Below are 21403 nucleotides of genomic sequence, written 5' to 3'. Positions count from 1 at the left end.
GAGAGAGAGAGGGGGAGAGGGAGCAAAAGAGAGGGAGAGAGAGAGAGCAAAAGATAGGGAGATAGAGGTGGAGAGGGAAATAGGAGGTGAGAGAGAGAAAGAGAGAGAGAGGGGGAGAGAGAGGGAGAGAGGGGGAGAGAGAGGGAAAGAGAGGGAAAGCAAGCGAAAGAGAGGGAGAGAGAGAGAGAGCAAAAGATAGGGAGATAGAGGTGGAGAGGGAAATAGGAGGTGAGAGAGAGAGAGAGAGGGGGAGAGAGAGGGAGAGAGGGGGAGAGAGAGAGGGAAAGCAAGCAAAAGAGAGGTAGAGGGAGAAAGAGAGGGAGAGTGAGCAAGAGATAAAGGGAGAGAGATAGGGAGAGGTAAATAAGAGAGAGGGGGAGAGTGAGAGAGAGAGGGAGAGAAAATATAAAGTGAGAAAAACATCAGTTAATTCAAGAGACAGCCTATGAGAGGAAGAAAGAGAAAGCTATCTAGCAATATATTTGTGTAACATTGCAAGCACTTGCCTGATGTCTACATAGTTCCAGAAGCTTTAAAGGTTAAAATCCACAGACCTAGAGAACTGTCTGCTCAAGGAATCAATCCTAATAAAACATATTAGCACTCAAATTGATTAAAGTAGTGCGCACCCTCCCTTTCCAGTGTCCATGACCTTATTTTAAAAGACAGTAAAAATTCTGTCCAGCGCGGAGACAGAGCCATCACAGTCAATGGCAGCATCATTGTGTTATTTCTATTATGAGAATCTTAATTATTTTAATAGGTGATGAAAAGCATCTGCTCCAGTGCTCATTCCTGGTCGTGATACTGCCTAACTCCTATTAACCTTTTTCTATTAGCATTCAGCATATGCTGCAGAAGCATCTGCAATAAAAAAATGTCCAGATAGTCCTCACCATCATTTCAGGAGCTCATAAATTCTTGCTGGCGATAGGGTTTTAAATATCCTGAAATGTTTTTCAGATTTGCACTAAACCTCTCTGAATAATTCATAATAGCAAATATATGAGTATATGAGGACTAATTATTTCAGTGCCTCTGTTAGTTTTGTGTCGATGGTCTATGGTTAAAAACATTTTCTCTCTAGATCTTTTTGATTCTTTTTAAAGGGACAGTTTACTGTTAAATTGTTTTCCCCATAATGGGCACGATTACGAGTGGAGTGCAAACATTTGCACGTAAGCGATTTCGAGTTTCCACGATTATTTGCACACAGGTTAAATTGCGCTGGTATTACAAGTTGAAAGTAAACGTGATCAATTAGGCGCAATCGTGATTTACACTACAATGATTACCGTGTCCTCTGGGCTGTGGTTAACTTTTCAAAACAAAGAAGTGTTACATTACAAAGTAAAATTACACTCATAATAACACAATCTAATAAAAATTATAAAGAAAAAATATTGCACACAAAATTTATAAGGGCTCAAAAATGGGAGGTCTCAGATGTTAGAAAAAAAAAGGCAGGAGAAGTGCTTTAAAGGGATATTAAACACTTTGCGATGGTAATAAAAAAAAAGATAAATTGTGTGTGTATATATATAAAAAAACTCTGCAATACACTTTCATGATTTATTTTTCCCCCCTTTTCCTGTAATCCCATTCTGATAGTGTTAGCTTTTCAGTTCCTGTTAGAAATGGAAGTGCAGAACACTGTTATATTCCTCGCAGCCATTGGCTGCACACTCTAGTGACCTATTTATAACTGTCCCTAATTGGCCACAGCAGAGAAAGTAACCTAAGTTACAACATGGCAGCTCCCATTGTTTTATAGACACTAAGGGGCATATTTATCAAGCTCCGTATGGAACTTGATGCCCCTGAAACAGAAGTTATGCAGCAGCGGTCTAAAGACAGCTGCTCCATAACTTGCCCGCCTGCTCTGAGGTGGCGGACAGAAATCAACCCGATCGACACCCCCTGCTAGTTGCCGATTGGCCGCGAATGTGCAGGGGGCATTATTGCCCCAGCAGTTCACAAGAAGAGATTAGACATCCCTTATCTTATCACTCAAATGCTTCTCTTTCTTATCTCTGTCTCTATACAATACATTGGGGCCGAATTATCAAGCTACGAATGGAGCTTGATGCCCCTGTTTCCGCACGAGCCTTCAGGCTTGCCGGAAACAGTAGTTATGAAGCATCGGTCTAAAGACCGCTGCTCCATAACTTGTCCGCCTGCTCTGAGGCTGCAGACATCAATCTGCCCTATCCTATACGATCCAGCTGATTGACACCCCCTGCTAGCAGCCGATTGGCCGCAAATCTGCAGGAGGCGGTATTGCACCAGCAGTTCACAAGAACTGCTTGTGTAATGATAAATGCAGACAGCGTATGCTGTCAGCATTTATCGATGTGCGGCTGACATGATACACTACATTGTATCATGTCCGCTCACACTTACATAAATCGGCCCTTTAGAATGAACAATTGAAAATTAACATTTTAGACCTTTAACTCTCCCACATTCACTGGGAGTGTAATTTCTTCTGATAACTGTTTTTATCATCAATAGCTTATACGATTGGGCCATTCTATGCTCTCCTAAAGCGCTGGGCATTAACACCTTTAGAATGGCATGGAACGTCCCAGCTTTTGCAGCGTCCTTTTATCCTCCTTGTAAAAAAGTCTGTGAATCTGAATGGAGGACATGCCTAGCAACACAGGCAGTCTCTCAGGAGCCAATCAGCACTGTCTGAGTCACATGATTGCAGTGACGATCATGTAACTTCCTTTTTTTCCCTTTTGCTTAGGATCGCAACTATGACGGTTACCTCTGGCATGAAAGGGTTAAGTATAGAAACTTTCAGTATAGGTGGGGACACAACAGGCAACATCAGCTATTTTAATGCTGATATAAAGGGGCTATTTGTAAACAATTTAATGCACTCCAGCAGGTAAAATGGATCAATGAGAACAAATTAGAGAAAAGGAGAGAAAAGTTTAGGTTAAAGTAATTTTCCCTTTCTTTGGACAACTGTCTATTGGCTATTTTTTCTATATAATTTTTTTTTTTTTAATTTAATAAATGGATCTTTCTGCTTCTGCAATCCTCCTCATCCCTATTTATTTTCTTTTGTTTGATTTAAAGGGACAGTCTAGTCAAAATTAAACTTTCATGATTCCAAAAGGGCATGTAATTTTAAACAACTTTCTAATTTACTTTTATGATCAAATTTGCTTTGTTCTCTTGGTAATCTTAGTTAAAAGCTAAGCCTAGGTAGGCGCATATGATAACTTCTAAGTCCTTGAAGGCCACCTCTTATCTGAATGCATTTGATGGTTTTTACAGCTAGAGGGCATGAGTTCATGTATTACATTTACAAAACATTGTGCTCATGCCTATGGAGTTGCTTATGAGAGGGCACTGATTGACTAAACAAAAAGTCTGTCAAAAGAACTGATATAAGGGGGCAGTCTGCAGAGGCTTAGATACAAGGTAATCACAGAGGTAAAAAGTATATTAATATAACTGTTGGTTATGCAAAACTGGGGAATGGGTAATAAAGGGATTATCTATCTTTTTAAACAATAACAATTCTGGAGTAGTGTCCGTGATCCAGGCTTGCATGATCCACAAGAGGTCTGAAATTACAACCACAGCTTCATAAATGGAGTTCAATATCTCTTTAAGTATAGTTTAATATTTATGTTTAACCATGCACGAGCAAAGTTTAATCTTTTTTTATTTATAACTGTGACTTATGGTAATCACATAGGCAATATGCAGTTTAACCACTTCACCACGGGACTTTCAGAGAAGAACTTGCCTAAATACCGGAGAATTGTTAGCATTTTTGCTATCACTCCATGTAAACAGAAATAGAGCCTTGTTTTTTTTTTTATTTACCTGTCAAAACTATAAAAAAAAAAAATAACTATTGATCTAGGCGACTAGGCCCATTTAAGTATATTTCATGCCACCATTTCACCGCAAAATGCGGTCATATATAAAAAATTGTTAACTTTTCACAAACTTTGGGTTTCACACTTAAATTATTTACATACTGCTTGTTCAATTATGGCACAAATGATTGTAAACTCTTCTCTGGGATCCCCTTTGTTCAGAAATAGCAGACATACATGGCTTTGCCATTGCTTTTCGGTAATTAGAAGGCCGCTAATTGCAGCTGTGCACCACACCTATTATTCCCAGCAGTGAAGAGGTTAATCAGGTAGCTTGCAAGGTTAATTTTAGCTGTAGTGTACAGATTACCCTCCCACCTGACACCTCACACCCCTTATCTACCCGATTCCTCCCAAACAGCTCTTATCCCTCCCTCATCCCCCACTGGTTACCACTATCTTAGGTACTGGCAGACAGTCTGCCAATATGAAGATTTTTAATATACTGCAGTGTAGGATCCCCTTTACCCTCCAACCTCCCTGATCCCTCCCAAACAGCATTCTAACCCTCCCCCTTCTAACTAGTGTCCGCCATCTTAGGCACTGGCAGCTGTTTTTTTTTTTTTAAATTCAGTAGTGTAGTGCCCCCCCCCCCCCGGATCATTGTTTAGGGTAGCCCCCACCATCTCACCCCACTTTTTTTTCTGTAGTGTAGGACCATCTCACTCCCTCCTGCCTTCACTGCTGGACCGTCCACCCACCTCACGGATTCCCTCCCACACCTCCTTCTGGCACCAGCATATGATCGTTACAGACAGTGACACACACAGTGTCACCGTCTGTAAAGATCTGGCATCTGCCTTCATATGGCACTAATCACGCTCCGGTTCCATATGCAGGCAGATGCCATAAACTTAGGAACTCCAGCTCTCGACTGTAACTTAACAGCCGAGACTGCTGGAGCTTCCTGCAGCTCAGCTGTATATTTACATTGTGGGATACAATAAACAAAGTACCGCACAACGTATATATACATTGCATTGGGTTGAGGGGTTAATTGACTGACTACTAAAAATATTAGTCTTCCAAAAAACCATACCTCCGAACATTTGTTGTAATTAATTAGGGACTCTGGAGGTTAATTGGGACCATTGTTATTTTGTGGGGAGAGCCATGTTGGAAGGGAGCGTGGTCACTAGTGGATGGGATTATGGGCAGGTCTGCGCAGTAGGTGGGCTCTCTGCTTGGTTTGTGGAAGTATCAGGACAGTCTATGTGCAGGGCTAAGGGAAATTCTGCAAACAAGACCTTAGGAATGTCTTAGAGGGACAGCGAGACAGCTGAGAATCATAGACTGTTGCTTTCAAATAGCAACATTTGTGAGGTCTGAAAAGATACAATCAATATGTGTGGTTTTACCAACATATTTCATAACTTTGAAACAATCTTGCTTAGCTGATTCATAAACCATCGGCTGCCCATCCTTCTAAAGGTCCATGTGCTAAAGATGGTGTTAGATGCAGCATGTATTCATTTATATAATATTTTCAATACTTTTTTTTGTGAATTACATACACAATTCATATGTTTGTTTCCTAACAGACCATGCAGTCTAACGTATTATGTTTCCACATTTACCATCAATCACTACATTTTAACATTGTACATTCAAAGATGGCGGCCACCAGCTGCATTCAGCCTCCTTCTTGTGAATTATTGTGACTTCTTGCTGTGAAAGTGCAACACACTAAGATCTGGATTTGTGCTGGCGGCCACCATCTTCAGCATTTGTTTCCTCACGAATGAGTCAAATGAACGTGCATAATTATAAAATAATGAAAAAACCCCCAGCAGTTTTGCCTATTTTTTTACATCCCATTGTAAACTGAACCTACACCAAAAAACACTGTAGCAATCTTTGGTTAATGTCTGGTAGGTGCTACGTTGGTCACTAATAATAGCGAACCCTTTGTGCTGAATTTTTATTTTATAACAATTTTCCAGGCAGTAGTGGATCTACTCAACAGAGGGCCCCGGTGCAAGATTTTTTTTGCCCCCCCCCCCCCCACCAGGTAATATTCACTTTGCTCTACATAATGATTTTGATGATAGATAGACAGATTGATCGATAGACCTACAACCTGCACTAATAAAAGGCTCCCCTGCATTAGGATTGTAAACATTCTGAACACAACTATGTATAGACTGGCTGTTATGGGCCCCCTCCAGCTTTTGGGCCCTGGTGCGACTGCACCTGCTGCACCAATGGTAGTTCCACCCCTGTTTCCAGGCACTTTAACACTAGTGCTACTATTATAATGGATTAACCATAACTATGACCTCTCCCATCCACAATTAACCCTAACTGTCACTATCCCTGTTTCTAAAACCACAATTAACGGTTTCCTTCTTTTCCCCAAATAACAATTAAATTTGTGTGTGCAAATACGCCAAATAAAATCTAACTCCCTTTGTGACTCCCTACTACTGGCAACCCAGAATATCAATATATTAAATATTTTTTTCTTTTAAGCATCCTTAATTAAAATAAATTATCTTTAAATTTCCTAAACCAGCAGCAACAGGTCCTTTTCATCTTGAAGAGAGATTTTCTAAACTTAGCCCACACAGTCTTCTGATTATTGCAAAAAATACGTACTATCTTTACTAAGATTTAAATATACATATATGTGATCTTGGTAGTTGTATATTGTATTTAAGTGATACATCTTTAGATTTTCTTTTTTTTATCAATAAACATATACATTTATATGTGCTTTATATGTCAATAGTCGGAAAACATAAATTTGACTTTTATTCCATGAGATATAAAGGCTCCCTTGAAATGTGTTAAGTCAAACCACTGTGATGAATAATAAATATTGACATGACGATTTTAAAAAGCAGTCTGAGCAAATATTAAATATGCACGTGTCTAAAGAGGCAGACATCCAAGATATAGCAAACATGCAGGTTGGATTCAAACATTGTGAAAATAATTTTTTTTACGGCTGGAAATATACAAATAAAAAGATTCTATATTGAAACTTCCATCAGTTCCTAATTTTTCCATTTTTATTTAATTCTGAAATATAGTAGTAGCAGCAGCTATCAAAGCCACAGACTGTTCTTCAAACCTTTGAACAAAATAAAACACTCTATGACGTTTTAAGTTGGAAAAAAAAAAAGTTAATTCTGTCTAATAGTTCTGAAGGTGTTGAACCAAAAAGGATGTGAAATTGTGAATCATAAAATAAAATCAATGTGTGTGTGCATGTATCTATATATATATATACAATGTATATGGAGTTTTTTTGGGTGAAGGCAAGGGGGGATTCTTGCCTAGATGTGCTAATTGGCAATAATATATACATATACAAACACACACGATAATCTGGGATTGCCATGTTCTCATTTGGAGGAGGATTGCATGGTATTTTTGTGCTGGACTGTCCGTTTTACTTTTTAGGTGGAATAAGACTGATATACTTTAGGAAAGTTCTCCTGTGTGAAAGGCACAATTGTGCTAAAAGAGGCTCCTTCTAGGTGGTGAACCACTAAAGAACAAGCTGAGCTGTTGTTCATTCCTGGTTGAGCACTTCTCTCTTTCGCCCTGATGATCAAAGCTTTGTCAGACCCATGAGAAATTCCCTTTTTTGGCCCTGTAGGCTCACAATCCGTTGGTCTGGCAAAATATCCAAAGAAATTGGGCTGCCCCTCTCTATTCCGATGAGTGGGGATGTGTCTTCCATAGGTAATAATAAAGGGATTGCAGTTTCAGTAAAAGCCTGTCACCAATTGGCAGGTGCTACCCAGGTTCTAAACTAAAAATGGGCTGGCTCCTAAGCTCTATCTGAATCATGAAATAAAAAATGTGGGTTTCATATCCCTTTAAAACACAAGTTACTCCCATTGGACACCCATGAAACTCCTACGGAAAACCTATATATTAATTTTGTCTGTGATCTACATTATTAATAAAGATAACAAAATACTATTCTACTCCTACTGTTTAACCTAAAGGAGCTGAGGGATTGTGGGTATGTTATGCATGTATATACAATGTTTTATTTACATGTATTTTATTGTATATTGCTAGAATATGTATTTTAAAGAGATACTAAACCTTTTTTTATGATTCAGATAGAGCAGTAATCTTAAGCAGCATTGTAAATTACTCGTACTATCAATTTTTCTTCGTTCTCTTGGTATCTTTATTTGAAAAATCAGGAATGAAAGCTTAGTAGCCAGCCCACTTTTGGTTCAGCACCTGGATAGCGCTTGCTGATTGGTGGCTACATTTAGAATCTTTCATGAGTCAGATAGGTCATACAATTTTAAACAACTTTCTAATTTACTTCTATTATCTAACTTGCTTAATTCTGTTGGTATACTTTCATCAAAAGCATACCTAGGTAGGCTCAGGAGCTAAGAGCTAGCTTAGCAAAGAAAGAGAAAGTATACACTTATAGCACTCCTAGGTCTGTAAATAAATTGAATCTAACTGGATGATACAAATTATTCCCTAAGGAATAAGTGGAAGGGGAGAAAACAGATTGCAATTAAAATATAACTTTTATTGGGTTACGTTAAAAATAGGAATACACTTAAAATCACTCTTAAGCACCGATTTTCCTGATGTCAGCAAATTAGTACAAGTAAAGGTTATTGCTCCTAGTACTTAGGTGTTGATTGTGGGCTGGAGTGGGTGCTGCTATATACTTGTATCAGGAGATCTGATATACCAATTTAATGAAGTCCAAAGTTACTAATTCTTATGTGAGAATTAAGTATATGATATATTCTTTATATCTCAATAGTGATATATCTTAGCGGAGCTTGGTTTGGATTAAACACTGGATATATAATTTTTAATATTTCTGCTTGTTGCCAAGGTGGGATTATATATACCCAATTTATTATTTGGATTCTGAATAGAATCTCTTAACTCCGCTTTTAAGTATTAGCAGTTGCCTACCTCCGGATTGAAGAGTAGGCTGTTCCCTCCACAATAACAGAAGCTAACCTTCATATATGCTTTTAAATTGTATCTGAATAATTGAACTACAATTTTATCTTTATTGAGACAATGTATATTGTTGTTGTACTTAATAGACTTATGTGTATTGGTTTCTCTGCGATTGTAAATAACGATCGTTGCTGTTTGGTGTGCTTAAACTATAATTTCAAAGATTGTGTTCTTTAGTCTCTGCACTTGAGCTGTATGTGCTTCCGACTTGTGAATCATACACAGTTTGTATATTATGAATGAACTTCGGTAAGATTTATCTGCTCACAGTTTCTTTAATATCAGTTTAAATAGCTCTCTGTGATGCGGCAGTAGATAATCTTATATGTCGCAACATTGGAGCTTATCTGATTCTATCATCACAGAATGATTAAGTACCCATCTGGATAAATCACAATATACTGGTGATTAAATAATGTAGTTTCTTAGTATAATGAAACGTATCTGTTCTCAGTGACAACAAAGTTTAAGCAGATAGACGTACAAGCATTCCGCTTATGTTGTGAGTCTATAAGATTATAACCTAATGTTCGGATCAATTTCCACACTTGCAGTAAATTATACTTAATCTGTGTACATTTCACTTTGCATACAGACAGGATTGCCCCGGAAATAGGTTTGTGCACTGTTCTGTTGTATAAGCTGTATTAACGGCAGAAATTATGCATACGTGATCAAGCTGCACATACTCATCTAGTCCAAAGCTAATATGATAGTGCTCTGAATATATTTTGTGCACCTTAGTTATGTAAAACACAGTTATCTTACAACAAGCGGTATCATGGATGTGGATGTATACCAAATGCAACTCGAAGTGAGTTAAATTATTAGGCAGTAGCGCCAAACAAAGTTCTATTATTAAGTCTTTATATATTTTGCAAATTGAAGTTAGCTAATACAGGAGAGATAGTACTTGCGATAATATTCAGTACCAGCACCATATATTCAACACATGATTAGATCTGAGCGTTCATTATCAAGTGAAACCGTGGCTGACTACAGTAATTTGCGGTAGCTTAAGGCTGTCTAAAAACACAGGAGCTCCTAGGACTCCTCACCATTGCCCTATCGTCCCTAACATGTTTCGCAACTAAACGTTGCTTTTTCAAAGGCCTTTGAAAAAGCAACGTTTAGTTGCGAAACATGTTAGGGACGTTTAGTTGCGAAACATGTCAGCCACGGTTTCACTTGATAATGAACGCTCAGATCTAATCATGTGTTGAATATATGGTGCTGGTACTGAATATTATCGCAAGTACTATCTCTCCTGTATTAGCTAACTTCAATTTGCAAAATATATAAAGACTTAATAATAGAACTTTGTTTGGCGCTACTGCCTAATAATTTAACTCACTTCGAGTTGCATTTGGTATACATCCACATCCATGATACCGCTTGTTGTAAGATAACTGTGTTTTACATAACTAAGGTGCACAAAATATATTCAGAGCACTATCATATTAGCTTTGGACTAGATGAGTATGTGCAGCTTGATCACGTATGCATAATTTCTGCCGTTAATACAGCTTATACAACAGAACAGTGCACAAACCTATTTCCGGGGCAATCCTGTCTGTATGCAAAGTGAAATGTACACAGATTAAGTATAATTTACTGCAAGTGTGGAAATTGATCCGAACATTAGGTTATAATCTTATAGACTCACAACATAAGCGGAATGCTTGTACGTCTATCTGCTTAAACTTTGTTGTCACTGAGAACAGATACGTTTCATTATACTAAGAAACTACATTATTTAATCACCAGTATATTGTGATTTATCCAGATGGGTACTTAATCATTCTGTGATGATAGAATCAGATAAGCTCCAATGTTGCGACATATAAGATTATCTACTGCCGCATCACAGAGAGCTATTTAAACTGATATTAAAGAAACTGTGAGCAGATAAATCTTACCGAAGTTCATTCATAATATACAAACTGTGTATGATTCACAAGTCGGAAGCACATACAGCTCAAGTGCAGAGACTAAAGAACACAATCTTTGAAATTATAGTTTAAGCACACCAAACAGCAACGATCGTTATTTACAATCGCAGAGAAACCAATACACATAAGTCTATTAAGTACAACAACAATATACATTGTCTCAATAAAGATAAAATTGTAGTTCAATTATTCAGATACAATTTAAAAGCATATATGAAGGTTAGCTTCTGTTATTGTGGAGGGAACAGCCTACTCTTCAATCCGGAGGTAGGCAACTGCTAATACTTAAAAGCGGAGTTAAGAGATTCTATTCAGAATCCAAATAATAAATTGGGTATATATAATCCCACCTTGGCAACAAGCAGAAATATTAAAAATTATATATCCAGTGTTTAATCCAAACCAAGCTCCGCTAAGATATATCACTATTGAGATATAAAGAATATATCATATACTTAATTCTCACATAAGAATTAGTAACTTTGGACTTCATTAAATTGGTATATCAGATCTCCTGATACAAGTATATAGCAGCACCCACTCCAGCCCACAATCAACACCTAAGTACTAGGAGCAATAACCTTTACTTGTACTAATTTGCTGACATCAGGAAAATCGGTGCTTAAGAGTGATTTTAAGTGTATTCCTATTTTTAACGTAACCCAATAAAAGTTATATTTTAATTGCAATCTGTTTTCTCCCCTTCCACTTATTCCTTAGGGAATAATTTGTATCATCCAGTTAGATTCAATTTATTTACAGACCTAGGAGTGCTATAAGTGTATACTTTCTCTTTCTTTGCTAAATACGGTTTTATACACAGCACCCACATCCTGACAAATTATTAAATAAGTGTAGGAATTAAGGTCGTATACGCTAGTAGTGCCATTGGTTTCCTTTCAAATTTCGCTAAGAGCTAGCTGTTGATTAATAGCAGCACATATTCATCTTATCATTGTCTGACAGATACATTATCTCACAAAAGTGAGTACACCCCTCACATTTTTGTAAATATTTTACTATCTTTTCATGTGACAACACTAAAGAAATGACACTTTGCTACAATGTAAAGTACTGAGTGTACAACCTGTATAAGTGTAAATTTGCTGTCCCCTCAAAATAACTCAACACACAGCCATTAATGTCTAAACCGTTGGCCACAAAAGTGAAAACACCCCTAAGTGGAAATGTCCAAATTGGGCCCAATTAGCCATTTTCCCTCCCCTGTGTCATGTGACTCATTAGTATTACAAGGACTCATGTGTGAATGGGGAGCAGGTGTGTTAAATTTGGTGTTATAGCTCTCACACTCTCTCATACTGGTCACTGGAAGTTCAACATGGCACCTCATGGCAAAGAACTCTCTGAGGATCTGAAAAAAAGAATTGTTGTTCTACATAAAGATGGCCTAGGCTATAAGAAGATTGCCAAGACCCAGAAACTGAGCTGCAGTATGGTGGGCCAAACCATACAGCGGTTTCACAGGACAGGTTCCACTCAGAACAGACCTCGCCATGGTTGACCAAAGAAGTTGAGTGCACATGCTCAGCGTTATATCCAGAGGTTGTCTTTGGGAAATAGACATATGAGTGCTGCCAGCATTGCTGCAGAGGTGGAAGGGGTGGGGGGTCAGCATGTCAGTGCTCAGACCATACGCTGCACACTGCATCAAATTGGTCTGCATGGCTGTTGTCCCAGAAGGAAGCCTCTTCTAAAGATGAAGCACAAGAAAGCCCGCAACCAGTTTGCTGAAGACAAGCAGACTAAGGACATGGATTACTGGAACCATGTCCTGTGGTCCGATGAGACCAAGATAAACTTATTTGGTTCAGATGGTGTCAAGCTTGTGTGGTGGCAACCAGGTGAAGAGTACAAAGACAAGTGTGTCTTGCCTACAGTGAAGCATGGTGGTGGGAATCTCATGGTCTGAGCCTGAATGAGTGCTGCCGGCACTGGGAAGCTGCAGTTCATTGAGAGAACCATGAATGCCAACATGTACTGTGACATACTGAAGCAGAGCATGATCCCCTCCCTTCGGAGACTGGGCTGCAAGAAAGAAGCTGAGGGTAAAGGTGATGGACTGGCCAAGCATGTCTCCAGACCTAAACCCTATTGGCAAGGTCTCTAACATCCACCAGCTCCGTGATGTTGTCATGGAGGAGTGGAAGAGGACTCCAGTGGCAACCTGTGAAGCTCTGGTGAACTCCATGCCCAAGAGGGTTAAGGCTTAGACATTAATGGCTGTGTGTTGAGTTATTTTGAGGGGACAGCAAATTTACACAATTATACAGGCTTTACACTCACTAATTTAGATTGTAGCAAAGTGTCATTTCTTCAGTGTTGTCACATGAAAAGAAATAATAAAATATTTACAAAAATTATGAGGAGTGTACTCATTTTTGTGAGATACTGTATATTCAGCTAACTCCCAGTAGTGCATTGCTGCTTCTTCAATAAAGGATACCAAGATAATGAAGCAAAATTGATAATAGAAGTAAATTGGAAAGCTGAATTTTATGTTCTGTCTGAATCATTGAAGAAAAATAGAAAAATGTTTGGTTCCATGTCCCTTTAATTTAAAAGGATATTAAGTTCCAATAGATTATATGGTATATATCGCAATAAATACATTTCAAGAGATCTGCTTACAAACTAAGTGTGTGTACACTGCAATTTTGTTTAATTTACACCGCTTTGCTCCCACTGAACAGTCCAGGGGAAGAAACCTTGAAATGCCTTGCATATGTTTATCTTATCTTTTCTGCAGTGACTATTTAGGGACATAAAAACAATATGTTGTAGGGTTTCTCAGAATTCTGCAGCAGGCACGCTAGCCTCTCTGGATATAGTGTAACAAAAATATGCCATTAAAAGCTGGCAAAACAAGTAATTAAATGTATTGCATACAATTATACTATTATGTTTAAACTCTATAAAAGCCAAGATTAATCCTCCTAAAGAATGAGCTGGAAAAAACAATAATGTATCTAGGCATCCTATGATTTACTATACTTTACAAATCCACAAGCATCAGTCAAAAGGATGATCTAAGATATTTTTTGTTGTAAAAAGTGGCATTTTCTTAACGATTAAAAATATGTTTTCCAGAGAGACCAAATGACTTTCTCCATTCACTTTTTTTTTTTTTTGCTAATGTCCTTTTAAACTAGATCATAATAAATGTGCCTAATGTAACTGCTCAGCATATTTTTACAGTTAACATTTTACAATTGGGCATGAATACAAAAGGTTAAGTGGATGATACATTCACTTATTTATTTCAACCTATCTGAAAATCTCCCAGTTTAATTACATAAATGGATGTTGGCTCTTAATTTTTTCATCTCTGCCAAGATTAATTTTAGGTATTTTGGACACATTTCATGCAGATTCAAATGATCAAAATCGTTGCATTTGTGGTCAAAATGTAGATTCTGAGTTTTTTCTTATATTAGTCAAATCTTTATTTTTGATCTTATCTTTAAACAGAATATTACTGTTCTGCTACATAATAGTGTATCTACGAAAAAGAATTAAAAAAAATCCTGGAAATTTCTGAGTTAAAAATAATAGTTAAAATTTTAAATTAATATTGAAAATGTATTTGTACTATAAAACAAATGAGAAACTATGTAAGTGGAATTTCATGCTAAAACAGCCTGTAGAACATTTATTAAAGTGCAGTTTGCAGAACTCAGTATATTAAGTTTCAGTCTTAATATGTATCACATATATTCCTCACATAGGGCCCAAATATCTAAAAAACTGACCAACAGGGTTATAGATAACGTAAAATATTTGAAGGGGTTGTTTGAGCTTTATATTGTAAAACACCTCTCAAACTACAATTTGCCCTTCTAAAATTCTTTGACAGACCTCATAGTACTAATGAGACCAAGGGCAGACTGGCCTACCAGGATACCGGGAGATTTCCCAGTGGGCTGCAGCATTTGGAGGAGGACAGAAAAAATGTAAGGGGCGGGGCTACTTGTGCAGCAGTGTGAGAGAAGGACAGTGCAGGGAGTAAGGGTGAGAATTGCACCCTGGGCCAGTAACAGTAGGAGAATAGAGAATGGAGGGTGTGCACCAACATGTGCGCAGCTCACCTGGGAGGTGCAGGAGGACGTGCGTATGGTATTATCAAAGGAGATTGATCTTGGAAAAGGTAAAGAAAGTTACAGTGAGTTTATGCTTCCATAAGGATTTTTGAACATAGATATATCTGCTCTATCTAATGCTGCCAGCATTTAGTGGCTAGTGTGAATTCCGAAAAAACTACGACATGTTTATATGTTCCTAAATATTCACTGCAGAAAAGATAAGATAAACACATGTGAGGAATTTGAAAGTTTTTGCCCCTGGATTGCTCAAAGGCAGCAAAGCAGTGCAAATTTAACAAAATGACAGTGTACACACATTTATTTTGTATTCAAATCTTTTGAAATGCAGCAATTCATTTCTGATACACGTATATACTCTTTTTTGTAATAAAAGTAATATGCAAATTTCTCCTCAATCTGTAGCCTTCCATTATAGATATTTATTGTCCCACTGTGAAAGGGGGTCATAGATAAAATTGTGTTGTAGGGTCCTTGAAATAGAAAAATGAGCATTTATTTTCATTACAAACTAATATTATTTTATTCTGAAAAGAAAAAAATTGTGGTTGATACTATTCCATTAATCCGCAAAAGAAAAATGTGGCTTTTATACTCCATGGATTTGAGGGAATATAGGGCTGGCTTTCCAGGGTTTCTTTTTTTTCCCCAGTCCGGACTTGGACGAGATTGGGGGAACATCAGCATTGCTTATAAAGATCTAGAATAGTGTAAAAAGATAAGCAGTGCTGCAAGACATTTTTTTTTACACATGATTTGAAATGTTAGCTATTGCAATGTGGTGATGTGGAAAAATGCCTAATGTAATTGAGAGAAGATGGATTTTTTGGTTGAATATCGTGGCACCAAATAGAATGAATTAACAGATTGTATTCAGTGCATTTCTGTGAAAGAATAATAGCTGTGCGGCTCTCATACATTGTTATTCTTTACCGTGATGTACTTCAAAGAGAGTCTGTGGATTCATTAATATGAAAATGTATATCTTACTGACTTTACCTACTGTGTATGTAATAATTATTAGACATGTGCAGTCATTTTGTTGTTACAAATGCATTCCAGCGACACAATGTAATGTTGTAGTAATGCTGGGGGGAGAGCAAAGAGGCAACAGCATACTTCCCAACATTTCCCAGAAGCTTGGGACGAGACAAGTAGACTGAGAGGCTTGGGCCGAGACAAGTAGACTGAGAGGCTTGGGTCTAAACAAGTAGACAGAGGATTGGGCCGAGACAAGTAGACTAAGAGGCTTGGGCCAAGACAAGTAGACTGAGGAGCTTGACCCGAGACAAGTAGACTGAGAGACTTAGGACGAGACAAATAGACTGAGAGGCTTGGGCAAAGACAAGTAGACTGAGAGGCTTGGGCTGAGACAAGAAGACTGAAAGGCTTGGGCAGAGACAAGTAGACTGAGAGGCTTGGGCCTAGACAAGTAGACTGAGAGGCTTGGGCCTAGACAAGTAGACTAAGAGGCTTGGGCCAAGATAAGTAGACTGAGAGGCTTGGGCCAAGATAAGTAGACTGATAGGCATGGGCCGAGACAAAGATCCTGAGAGGCTTGGGCCAAGATAAGTAGACTGAGAGGCTTGGGCCAAGATAAGTAGACTGAGAGGCTTGGGCCAAGATAAGTAGACTGAGAGGCATGGGCCGAGACAAAAAGACTGAGAGGCTTGGGCCGAGATAAGTTGATTATGGTTAGAGTTGTGATGGGTGAGGAGCTAAAGATGGGTTGTGGTACCGGTAGGGTGATGTAGGTAGAGGTTTTGTAAAGTTGTGCTCTTGTGGCATAGCTAGATGGTCCCTGGTTTCAGGTCCAGAAATTGAGACACTTAAAAAACTGATAGAGATGCAGTGGTATGGTTGGGAGCTCTGCAATAGATGCAACCACACAGAATGCCAATTAGGGAGAGAGATTGCATTAGGTGTAGTATCCACTGCTCACTTGTACATGCACTCTTCCCTCCTCTATGTGAAGCAAGTGAGTCACATGAGGGAACACATCACACCCTGAAAATTTCGGGTGGTGGGGGGGGGAGATGATAATCCTACTAAAGCCTCAAATGTGTCAATAAAAAGCCTGTACCATCAGCAGGGCAAGTAAGGAAATTCTATTTTATTCAAACTTTATTTTACTCTGTGTTTAATTCCTGCCCAAAGGGTTAAATAAATAAAGTTGTATTTCTGTAACATTTCAGATGAGGATAAAGCTGAAGAGTGTATCCTCCAATCAGTGGGCAGATTTCAGGATCATGTTTGAGCTTTAGTCAGTCACAGGTATCTCTTATAGAAACCATGAGAAAAATAATAGTGGATTACAGGAGGGAGAAATAGCAGAACAGATCTTGCAGTTTGGCACAATTTGGCAAACAGCAGGGTAGGAGCTCTACTATGAAATGAATTTCGCTGAGCGTTGTTTTTTTAATATTCATAGCTGTTTGTCAGTAACTAAGCACTACATTGCAAAAGACCTGAATAAAACAAAAATATTTTTAAAGCATTTATGATTTTTTTTTGCACAATTTGCACTGTTTTGCAGTCCAGGGACACACTGCTTTATAAGCTTCTGACGCATGTTTATTGTATTTTATTTGCTGTATCCAGTTATGAACTAATATATATGAGCTCCTGCATTAATCAAGTAATCACTGTTTGGAATGTTGCAGGGTTCACTCTAACAGCAGCATTTAAGGGATAAATTATTAAGCATAATTAAATATAAATATTTAATTTGGCAAATTAAAATATGCCTTTAAAATCCTGAATAAAGGGTCAGGAGGACTCACTAGACTGACCAGTGGGTGTTTTCCCAAATTGGCACCTGTTTAAAAGTCACATGATGCAGTTCTGCAGACCACTCCCCTATTTGGGCACGAAACTGGACAGTAAAGTCAAAATTAGACATTTATGACTTAGACAGAACATACAATTTTAAACAACTTTCCAATTTACTTCTATTATTTAATTTTATTCCTTCTCTTGTTATCCTTTGCTGAAATGTTTATCTAGGAAAGCTCAGGAGCAGCAAAGAACCTAGGCTGCTGATTGGTGGCTGCATATGTGTTCAGTTAGAAACCATTAGTGCAAGATAATGAAGGACATTTGCTAATAGAAGTAAACTGGAAAGTTGTTTGAAATTGTATGTTCTACCTAAATCATGAAAGAAAAGATTTTGGGTGGAAGAATGAGACCCAAGACATCAGGGAGCAAGCACTGAGATGAATATTTTATAATCTGGCTGTGACTGAAGTTTTTATAAACATTAAGTAAATGACCTGCAGTATAAATGTAATTGTATTAATATAATTACTCAGAAGGGTTGTTGCAGTTTAATAAAAAATACATTGAAGCAGTGAATAAATGGCATTGAAAATGAAGACAATTATTCATTAGACATAAGCATTGAATCAGATCATGATATTTATATATTGCTAGACACTTACTTGAAGGTACTGAATGGTTAATCTATTTAGAGAGCACCGAGACAGCAGATGTGTTACAATGTGTCACTGTTTGCTTTATCTCCCGTTTTGTTTTCAGGACATGGACTTTATGCCTTATTTTGTAAAATGATTTCTGATTGGTCAACTCTACAAAACACACTATTGGCTCTGGTTTGCTTTTCCTGTATTACTGCTTTGTGAAGACAGACAGAAGCTTAATAGGAAGAATCTTAATAGGATGTGTGTGTAATATATTATATGCTTTAGGGAACAAATGTGTGTAATATATTATATGCTTTAGGGAACAAATGTGTGTAATATATTATATGCTTTAGGGAACAAATGTGTGTAATATATTATATGCTTTAGGGAACAAATGTGTGTAATATATTATATCCATTAGAGAACAAATGTCTGCAATATATTATATGCTTTAGGGAACAAATGTGTGTAATATATTATATGCTTTAGGGAACAAATGTGTGTAATATATTATATGCTTTAGGGAACAAATGTGTGTAATATATTATATGCTTTAGGGAACAAATGTGTGTAATATATTATATGCTTTAGGGAACAAATGTGTGTAATATATTATATGCTTTAGGGAACAAATGTGTGTAATATATTATATGCTTTAGGGAACAAATGTGTGTAATATATTATATGCTTTAGGGAACTAATGTGTGTAATATATTATATGCTTTAGGGAACAAATGTGTGTAATATATTATATGCTTTAGGGAACTAATGTGTGTAATATATTATATGCTTTAGGGAACAAATGTGTGTAATATATTATATGCTTTAGGGAACAAATGTGTGTAATATATTATATGCTTTAAAGGGACAATAAACCCAAGATTTTTCTTTCATGATTCAGACAGAGAATACAATTTTAAACAACATTCAAATTTACTTCTATTATCTAATTTGCTTCATTCTTTAGATATCCTTTGTTAACAAAATAGCAATGCACATGGGTAAGCCAATCACATGAGGCAAATATGTGCAGCCACCAATCTGAAGCTACTGAGCCTATCTAGATATGCTTTTCAGGAAAGAATATCAAGAGAATGAAGTAAATTAGATAATAGAAGCAAATTAGAAAGTTGTTTAAAATGCCATTCTCTATCTGAATCATGAAAAAAAAATGGGTTTAAATATCCCTTTAAGGAACAAATGTCTGTAATATATTATATGCTTTAAGGAACTAATGTCTGTAATATATTATATGCTTTAAGGAACTAATGTCTGTAATATATTATATGTTTTAAGGAACTAATGTCTGTAATATATTATATGCTTTAGGGAACTAATGTGTGTAATATATTATATGCTTTATGGAAATAATGTGTGTAATATATTATATGCTTTAAGGAACTAATGTGTGTAATATATTATATGCTTTAGGGAACTAATGTGTGTAATATATTATATGCTTTAAGGAACTAATGTGTGTAATATATTATATGCTTTAAGGAACAAATGTCTGTAATATATTATATGCTTTAGGGAACTAATGTGTGTAATATATTATATGCTTTAAGGAACTAATGTGTGTAATATATTATATGCTTTAAGGAACAAATGTCTGTAATATATTATATGCTTTAAGGAACAAATGTCTGTAATATATTATATGCTTTAGGGAACTAATGTGTGTAATATATTATATGCTTTAAGGAACTAATGTCTGTAATATTTTATTTGCTTTAAGGAACAAATGTCTGTAATATATTATTTGCTTTCAGGAACTAATGTGTGTAATATATTATATGCTTTAAGGAACAAATGTCTGTAATATATGCTTTAAAGGTACATGAAACCAAAAAAAGTTCTGTCATGATTCAGATTGAGAATACAATTTTAAACAACTTTCTAATTTACTTCTGTTATCTAATCTGTTTCATTCTCTTGGTATCATTTGTTGAAGGAGCAGCAATGCACTACTAGTTTCTAACTGAACACATGGGTGAGCCAATCACATTCAATATATATATATGCAGCCACCAATCAACAGCTAGAACCTAGTTTCTCTGCTGCGCACGGACTTGCCTAGATAAACCTTTTATGAAATGATAATAAGAGAAGGAAGCACATTAAATAATAGAAGTAAATTGGAAAGTTGTTTAAAACTTTATTCTCTATCTGAGTCATGAAAGAAAATTGTTGTGTTTCATGTCCCTTTAAGGAACAAAGCAAGAACAGTTTAACAATAAATTATAACGTGATGTGTTTGATGAACTGAATTCACTTTGCATTAATAAAAACTAGATAAAAAAAAGGTTATATTTAAATTCCATAAACATAACTTAATTTAGGGAATTGATGAATAGGATTTTGTTTTTGCCTAAACATCACAATAAAGAAACGTGGTTAATTTACAATCCTAAAGATTATTTACATAATTATAACATTGTGGTAAAACCTAGGATTCTTGCTAATCTGCAGTTTATGATATTAGTATTTAAAGGCATATTAGCTTCTCTTAATTTTTCTATTTATTTATAATATAAACAAATGTGCTCATGTGTGAAATAATAAAGACTAACTAGAAAGACAATAGTCTATATTTATTTATTTAATGTATTTTATTTCAATTATTAATTTATGATTAATGATTACAGCCCTGTACTATCTTTCTGAGGGTACTATGTATACAAAAGTATTAAAAATTACATAAACCTTAGGTTGTATGTTTAACATAAGATATTATTTATACTTTACACTTTACAGATACAAATATTCCAAAATATATATATACTCACACTGTAAATTTATATATACATACAGTATATATCTAATCTCTCTCTCTCTCTCTCTATATATATATATATATATATATATACAGTATCTCACAAAAATGAGTACACCCCTCACATTTTTGTAAATATTTTATTATATCTTTTTATGTGACAACACTGAGGAAATGACACTTTGCTACAATGTAAAGTACTGAGTGTACAGCCTGTATAACAGTGTAAATTTGCTGGCCCCTCAAAATAACTCAACACACA

General features: G+C 36.4%; 1 protein-coding gene across 1 annotated transcript in view; it reads right to left on the bottom strand.

The window, feature by feature from the left end:
* FGGY (FGGY carbohydrate kinase domain containing) overlaps positions 1-18480 on the bottom strand; it is a 665661-nt gene extending 647181 nt beyond the window's left edge. Inside the window, exon 1 of the mRNA XM_053693628.1 lies at positions 18384-18480. The gene's annotated coding sequence lies outside the window, so the exon portion shown is untranslated. The remainder of the gene's footprint in view (positions 1-18383) is intronic.
* Between the last annotated feature and the right edge of the window lie 2923 nt (positions 18481-21403).

This window comes from Bombina bombina, chromosome 10 (assembly GCF_027579735.1).
Source record: "Bombina bombina isolate aBomBom1 chromosome 10, aBomBom1.pri, whole genome shotgun sequence".
Taxonomy (NCBI): Eukaryota; Metazoa; Chordata; class Amphibia; order Anura; family Bombinatoridae; genus Bombina; species Bombina bombina.
Note: the sequence above shows the minus strand (reverse complement) of the source record. Positions and strands in the feature narration are given on the sequence as shown.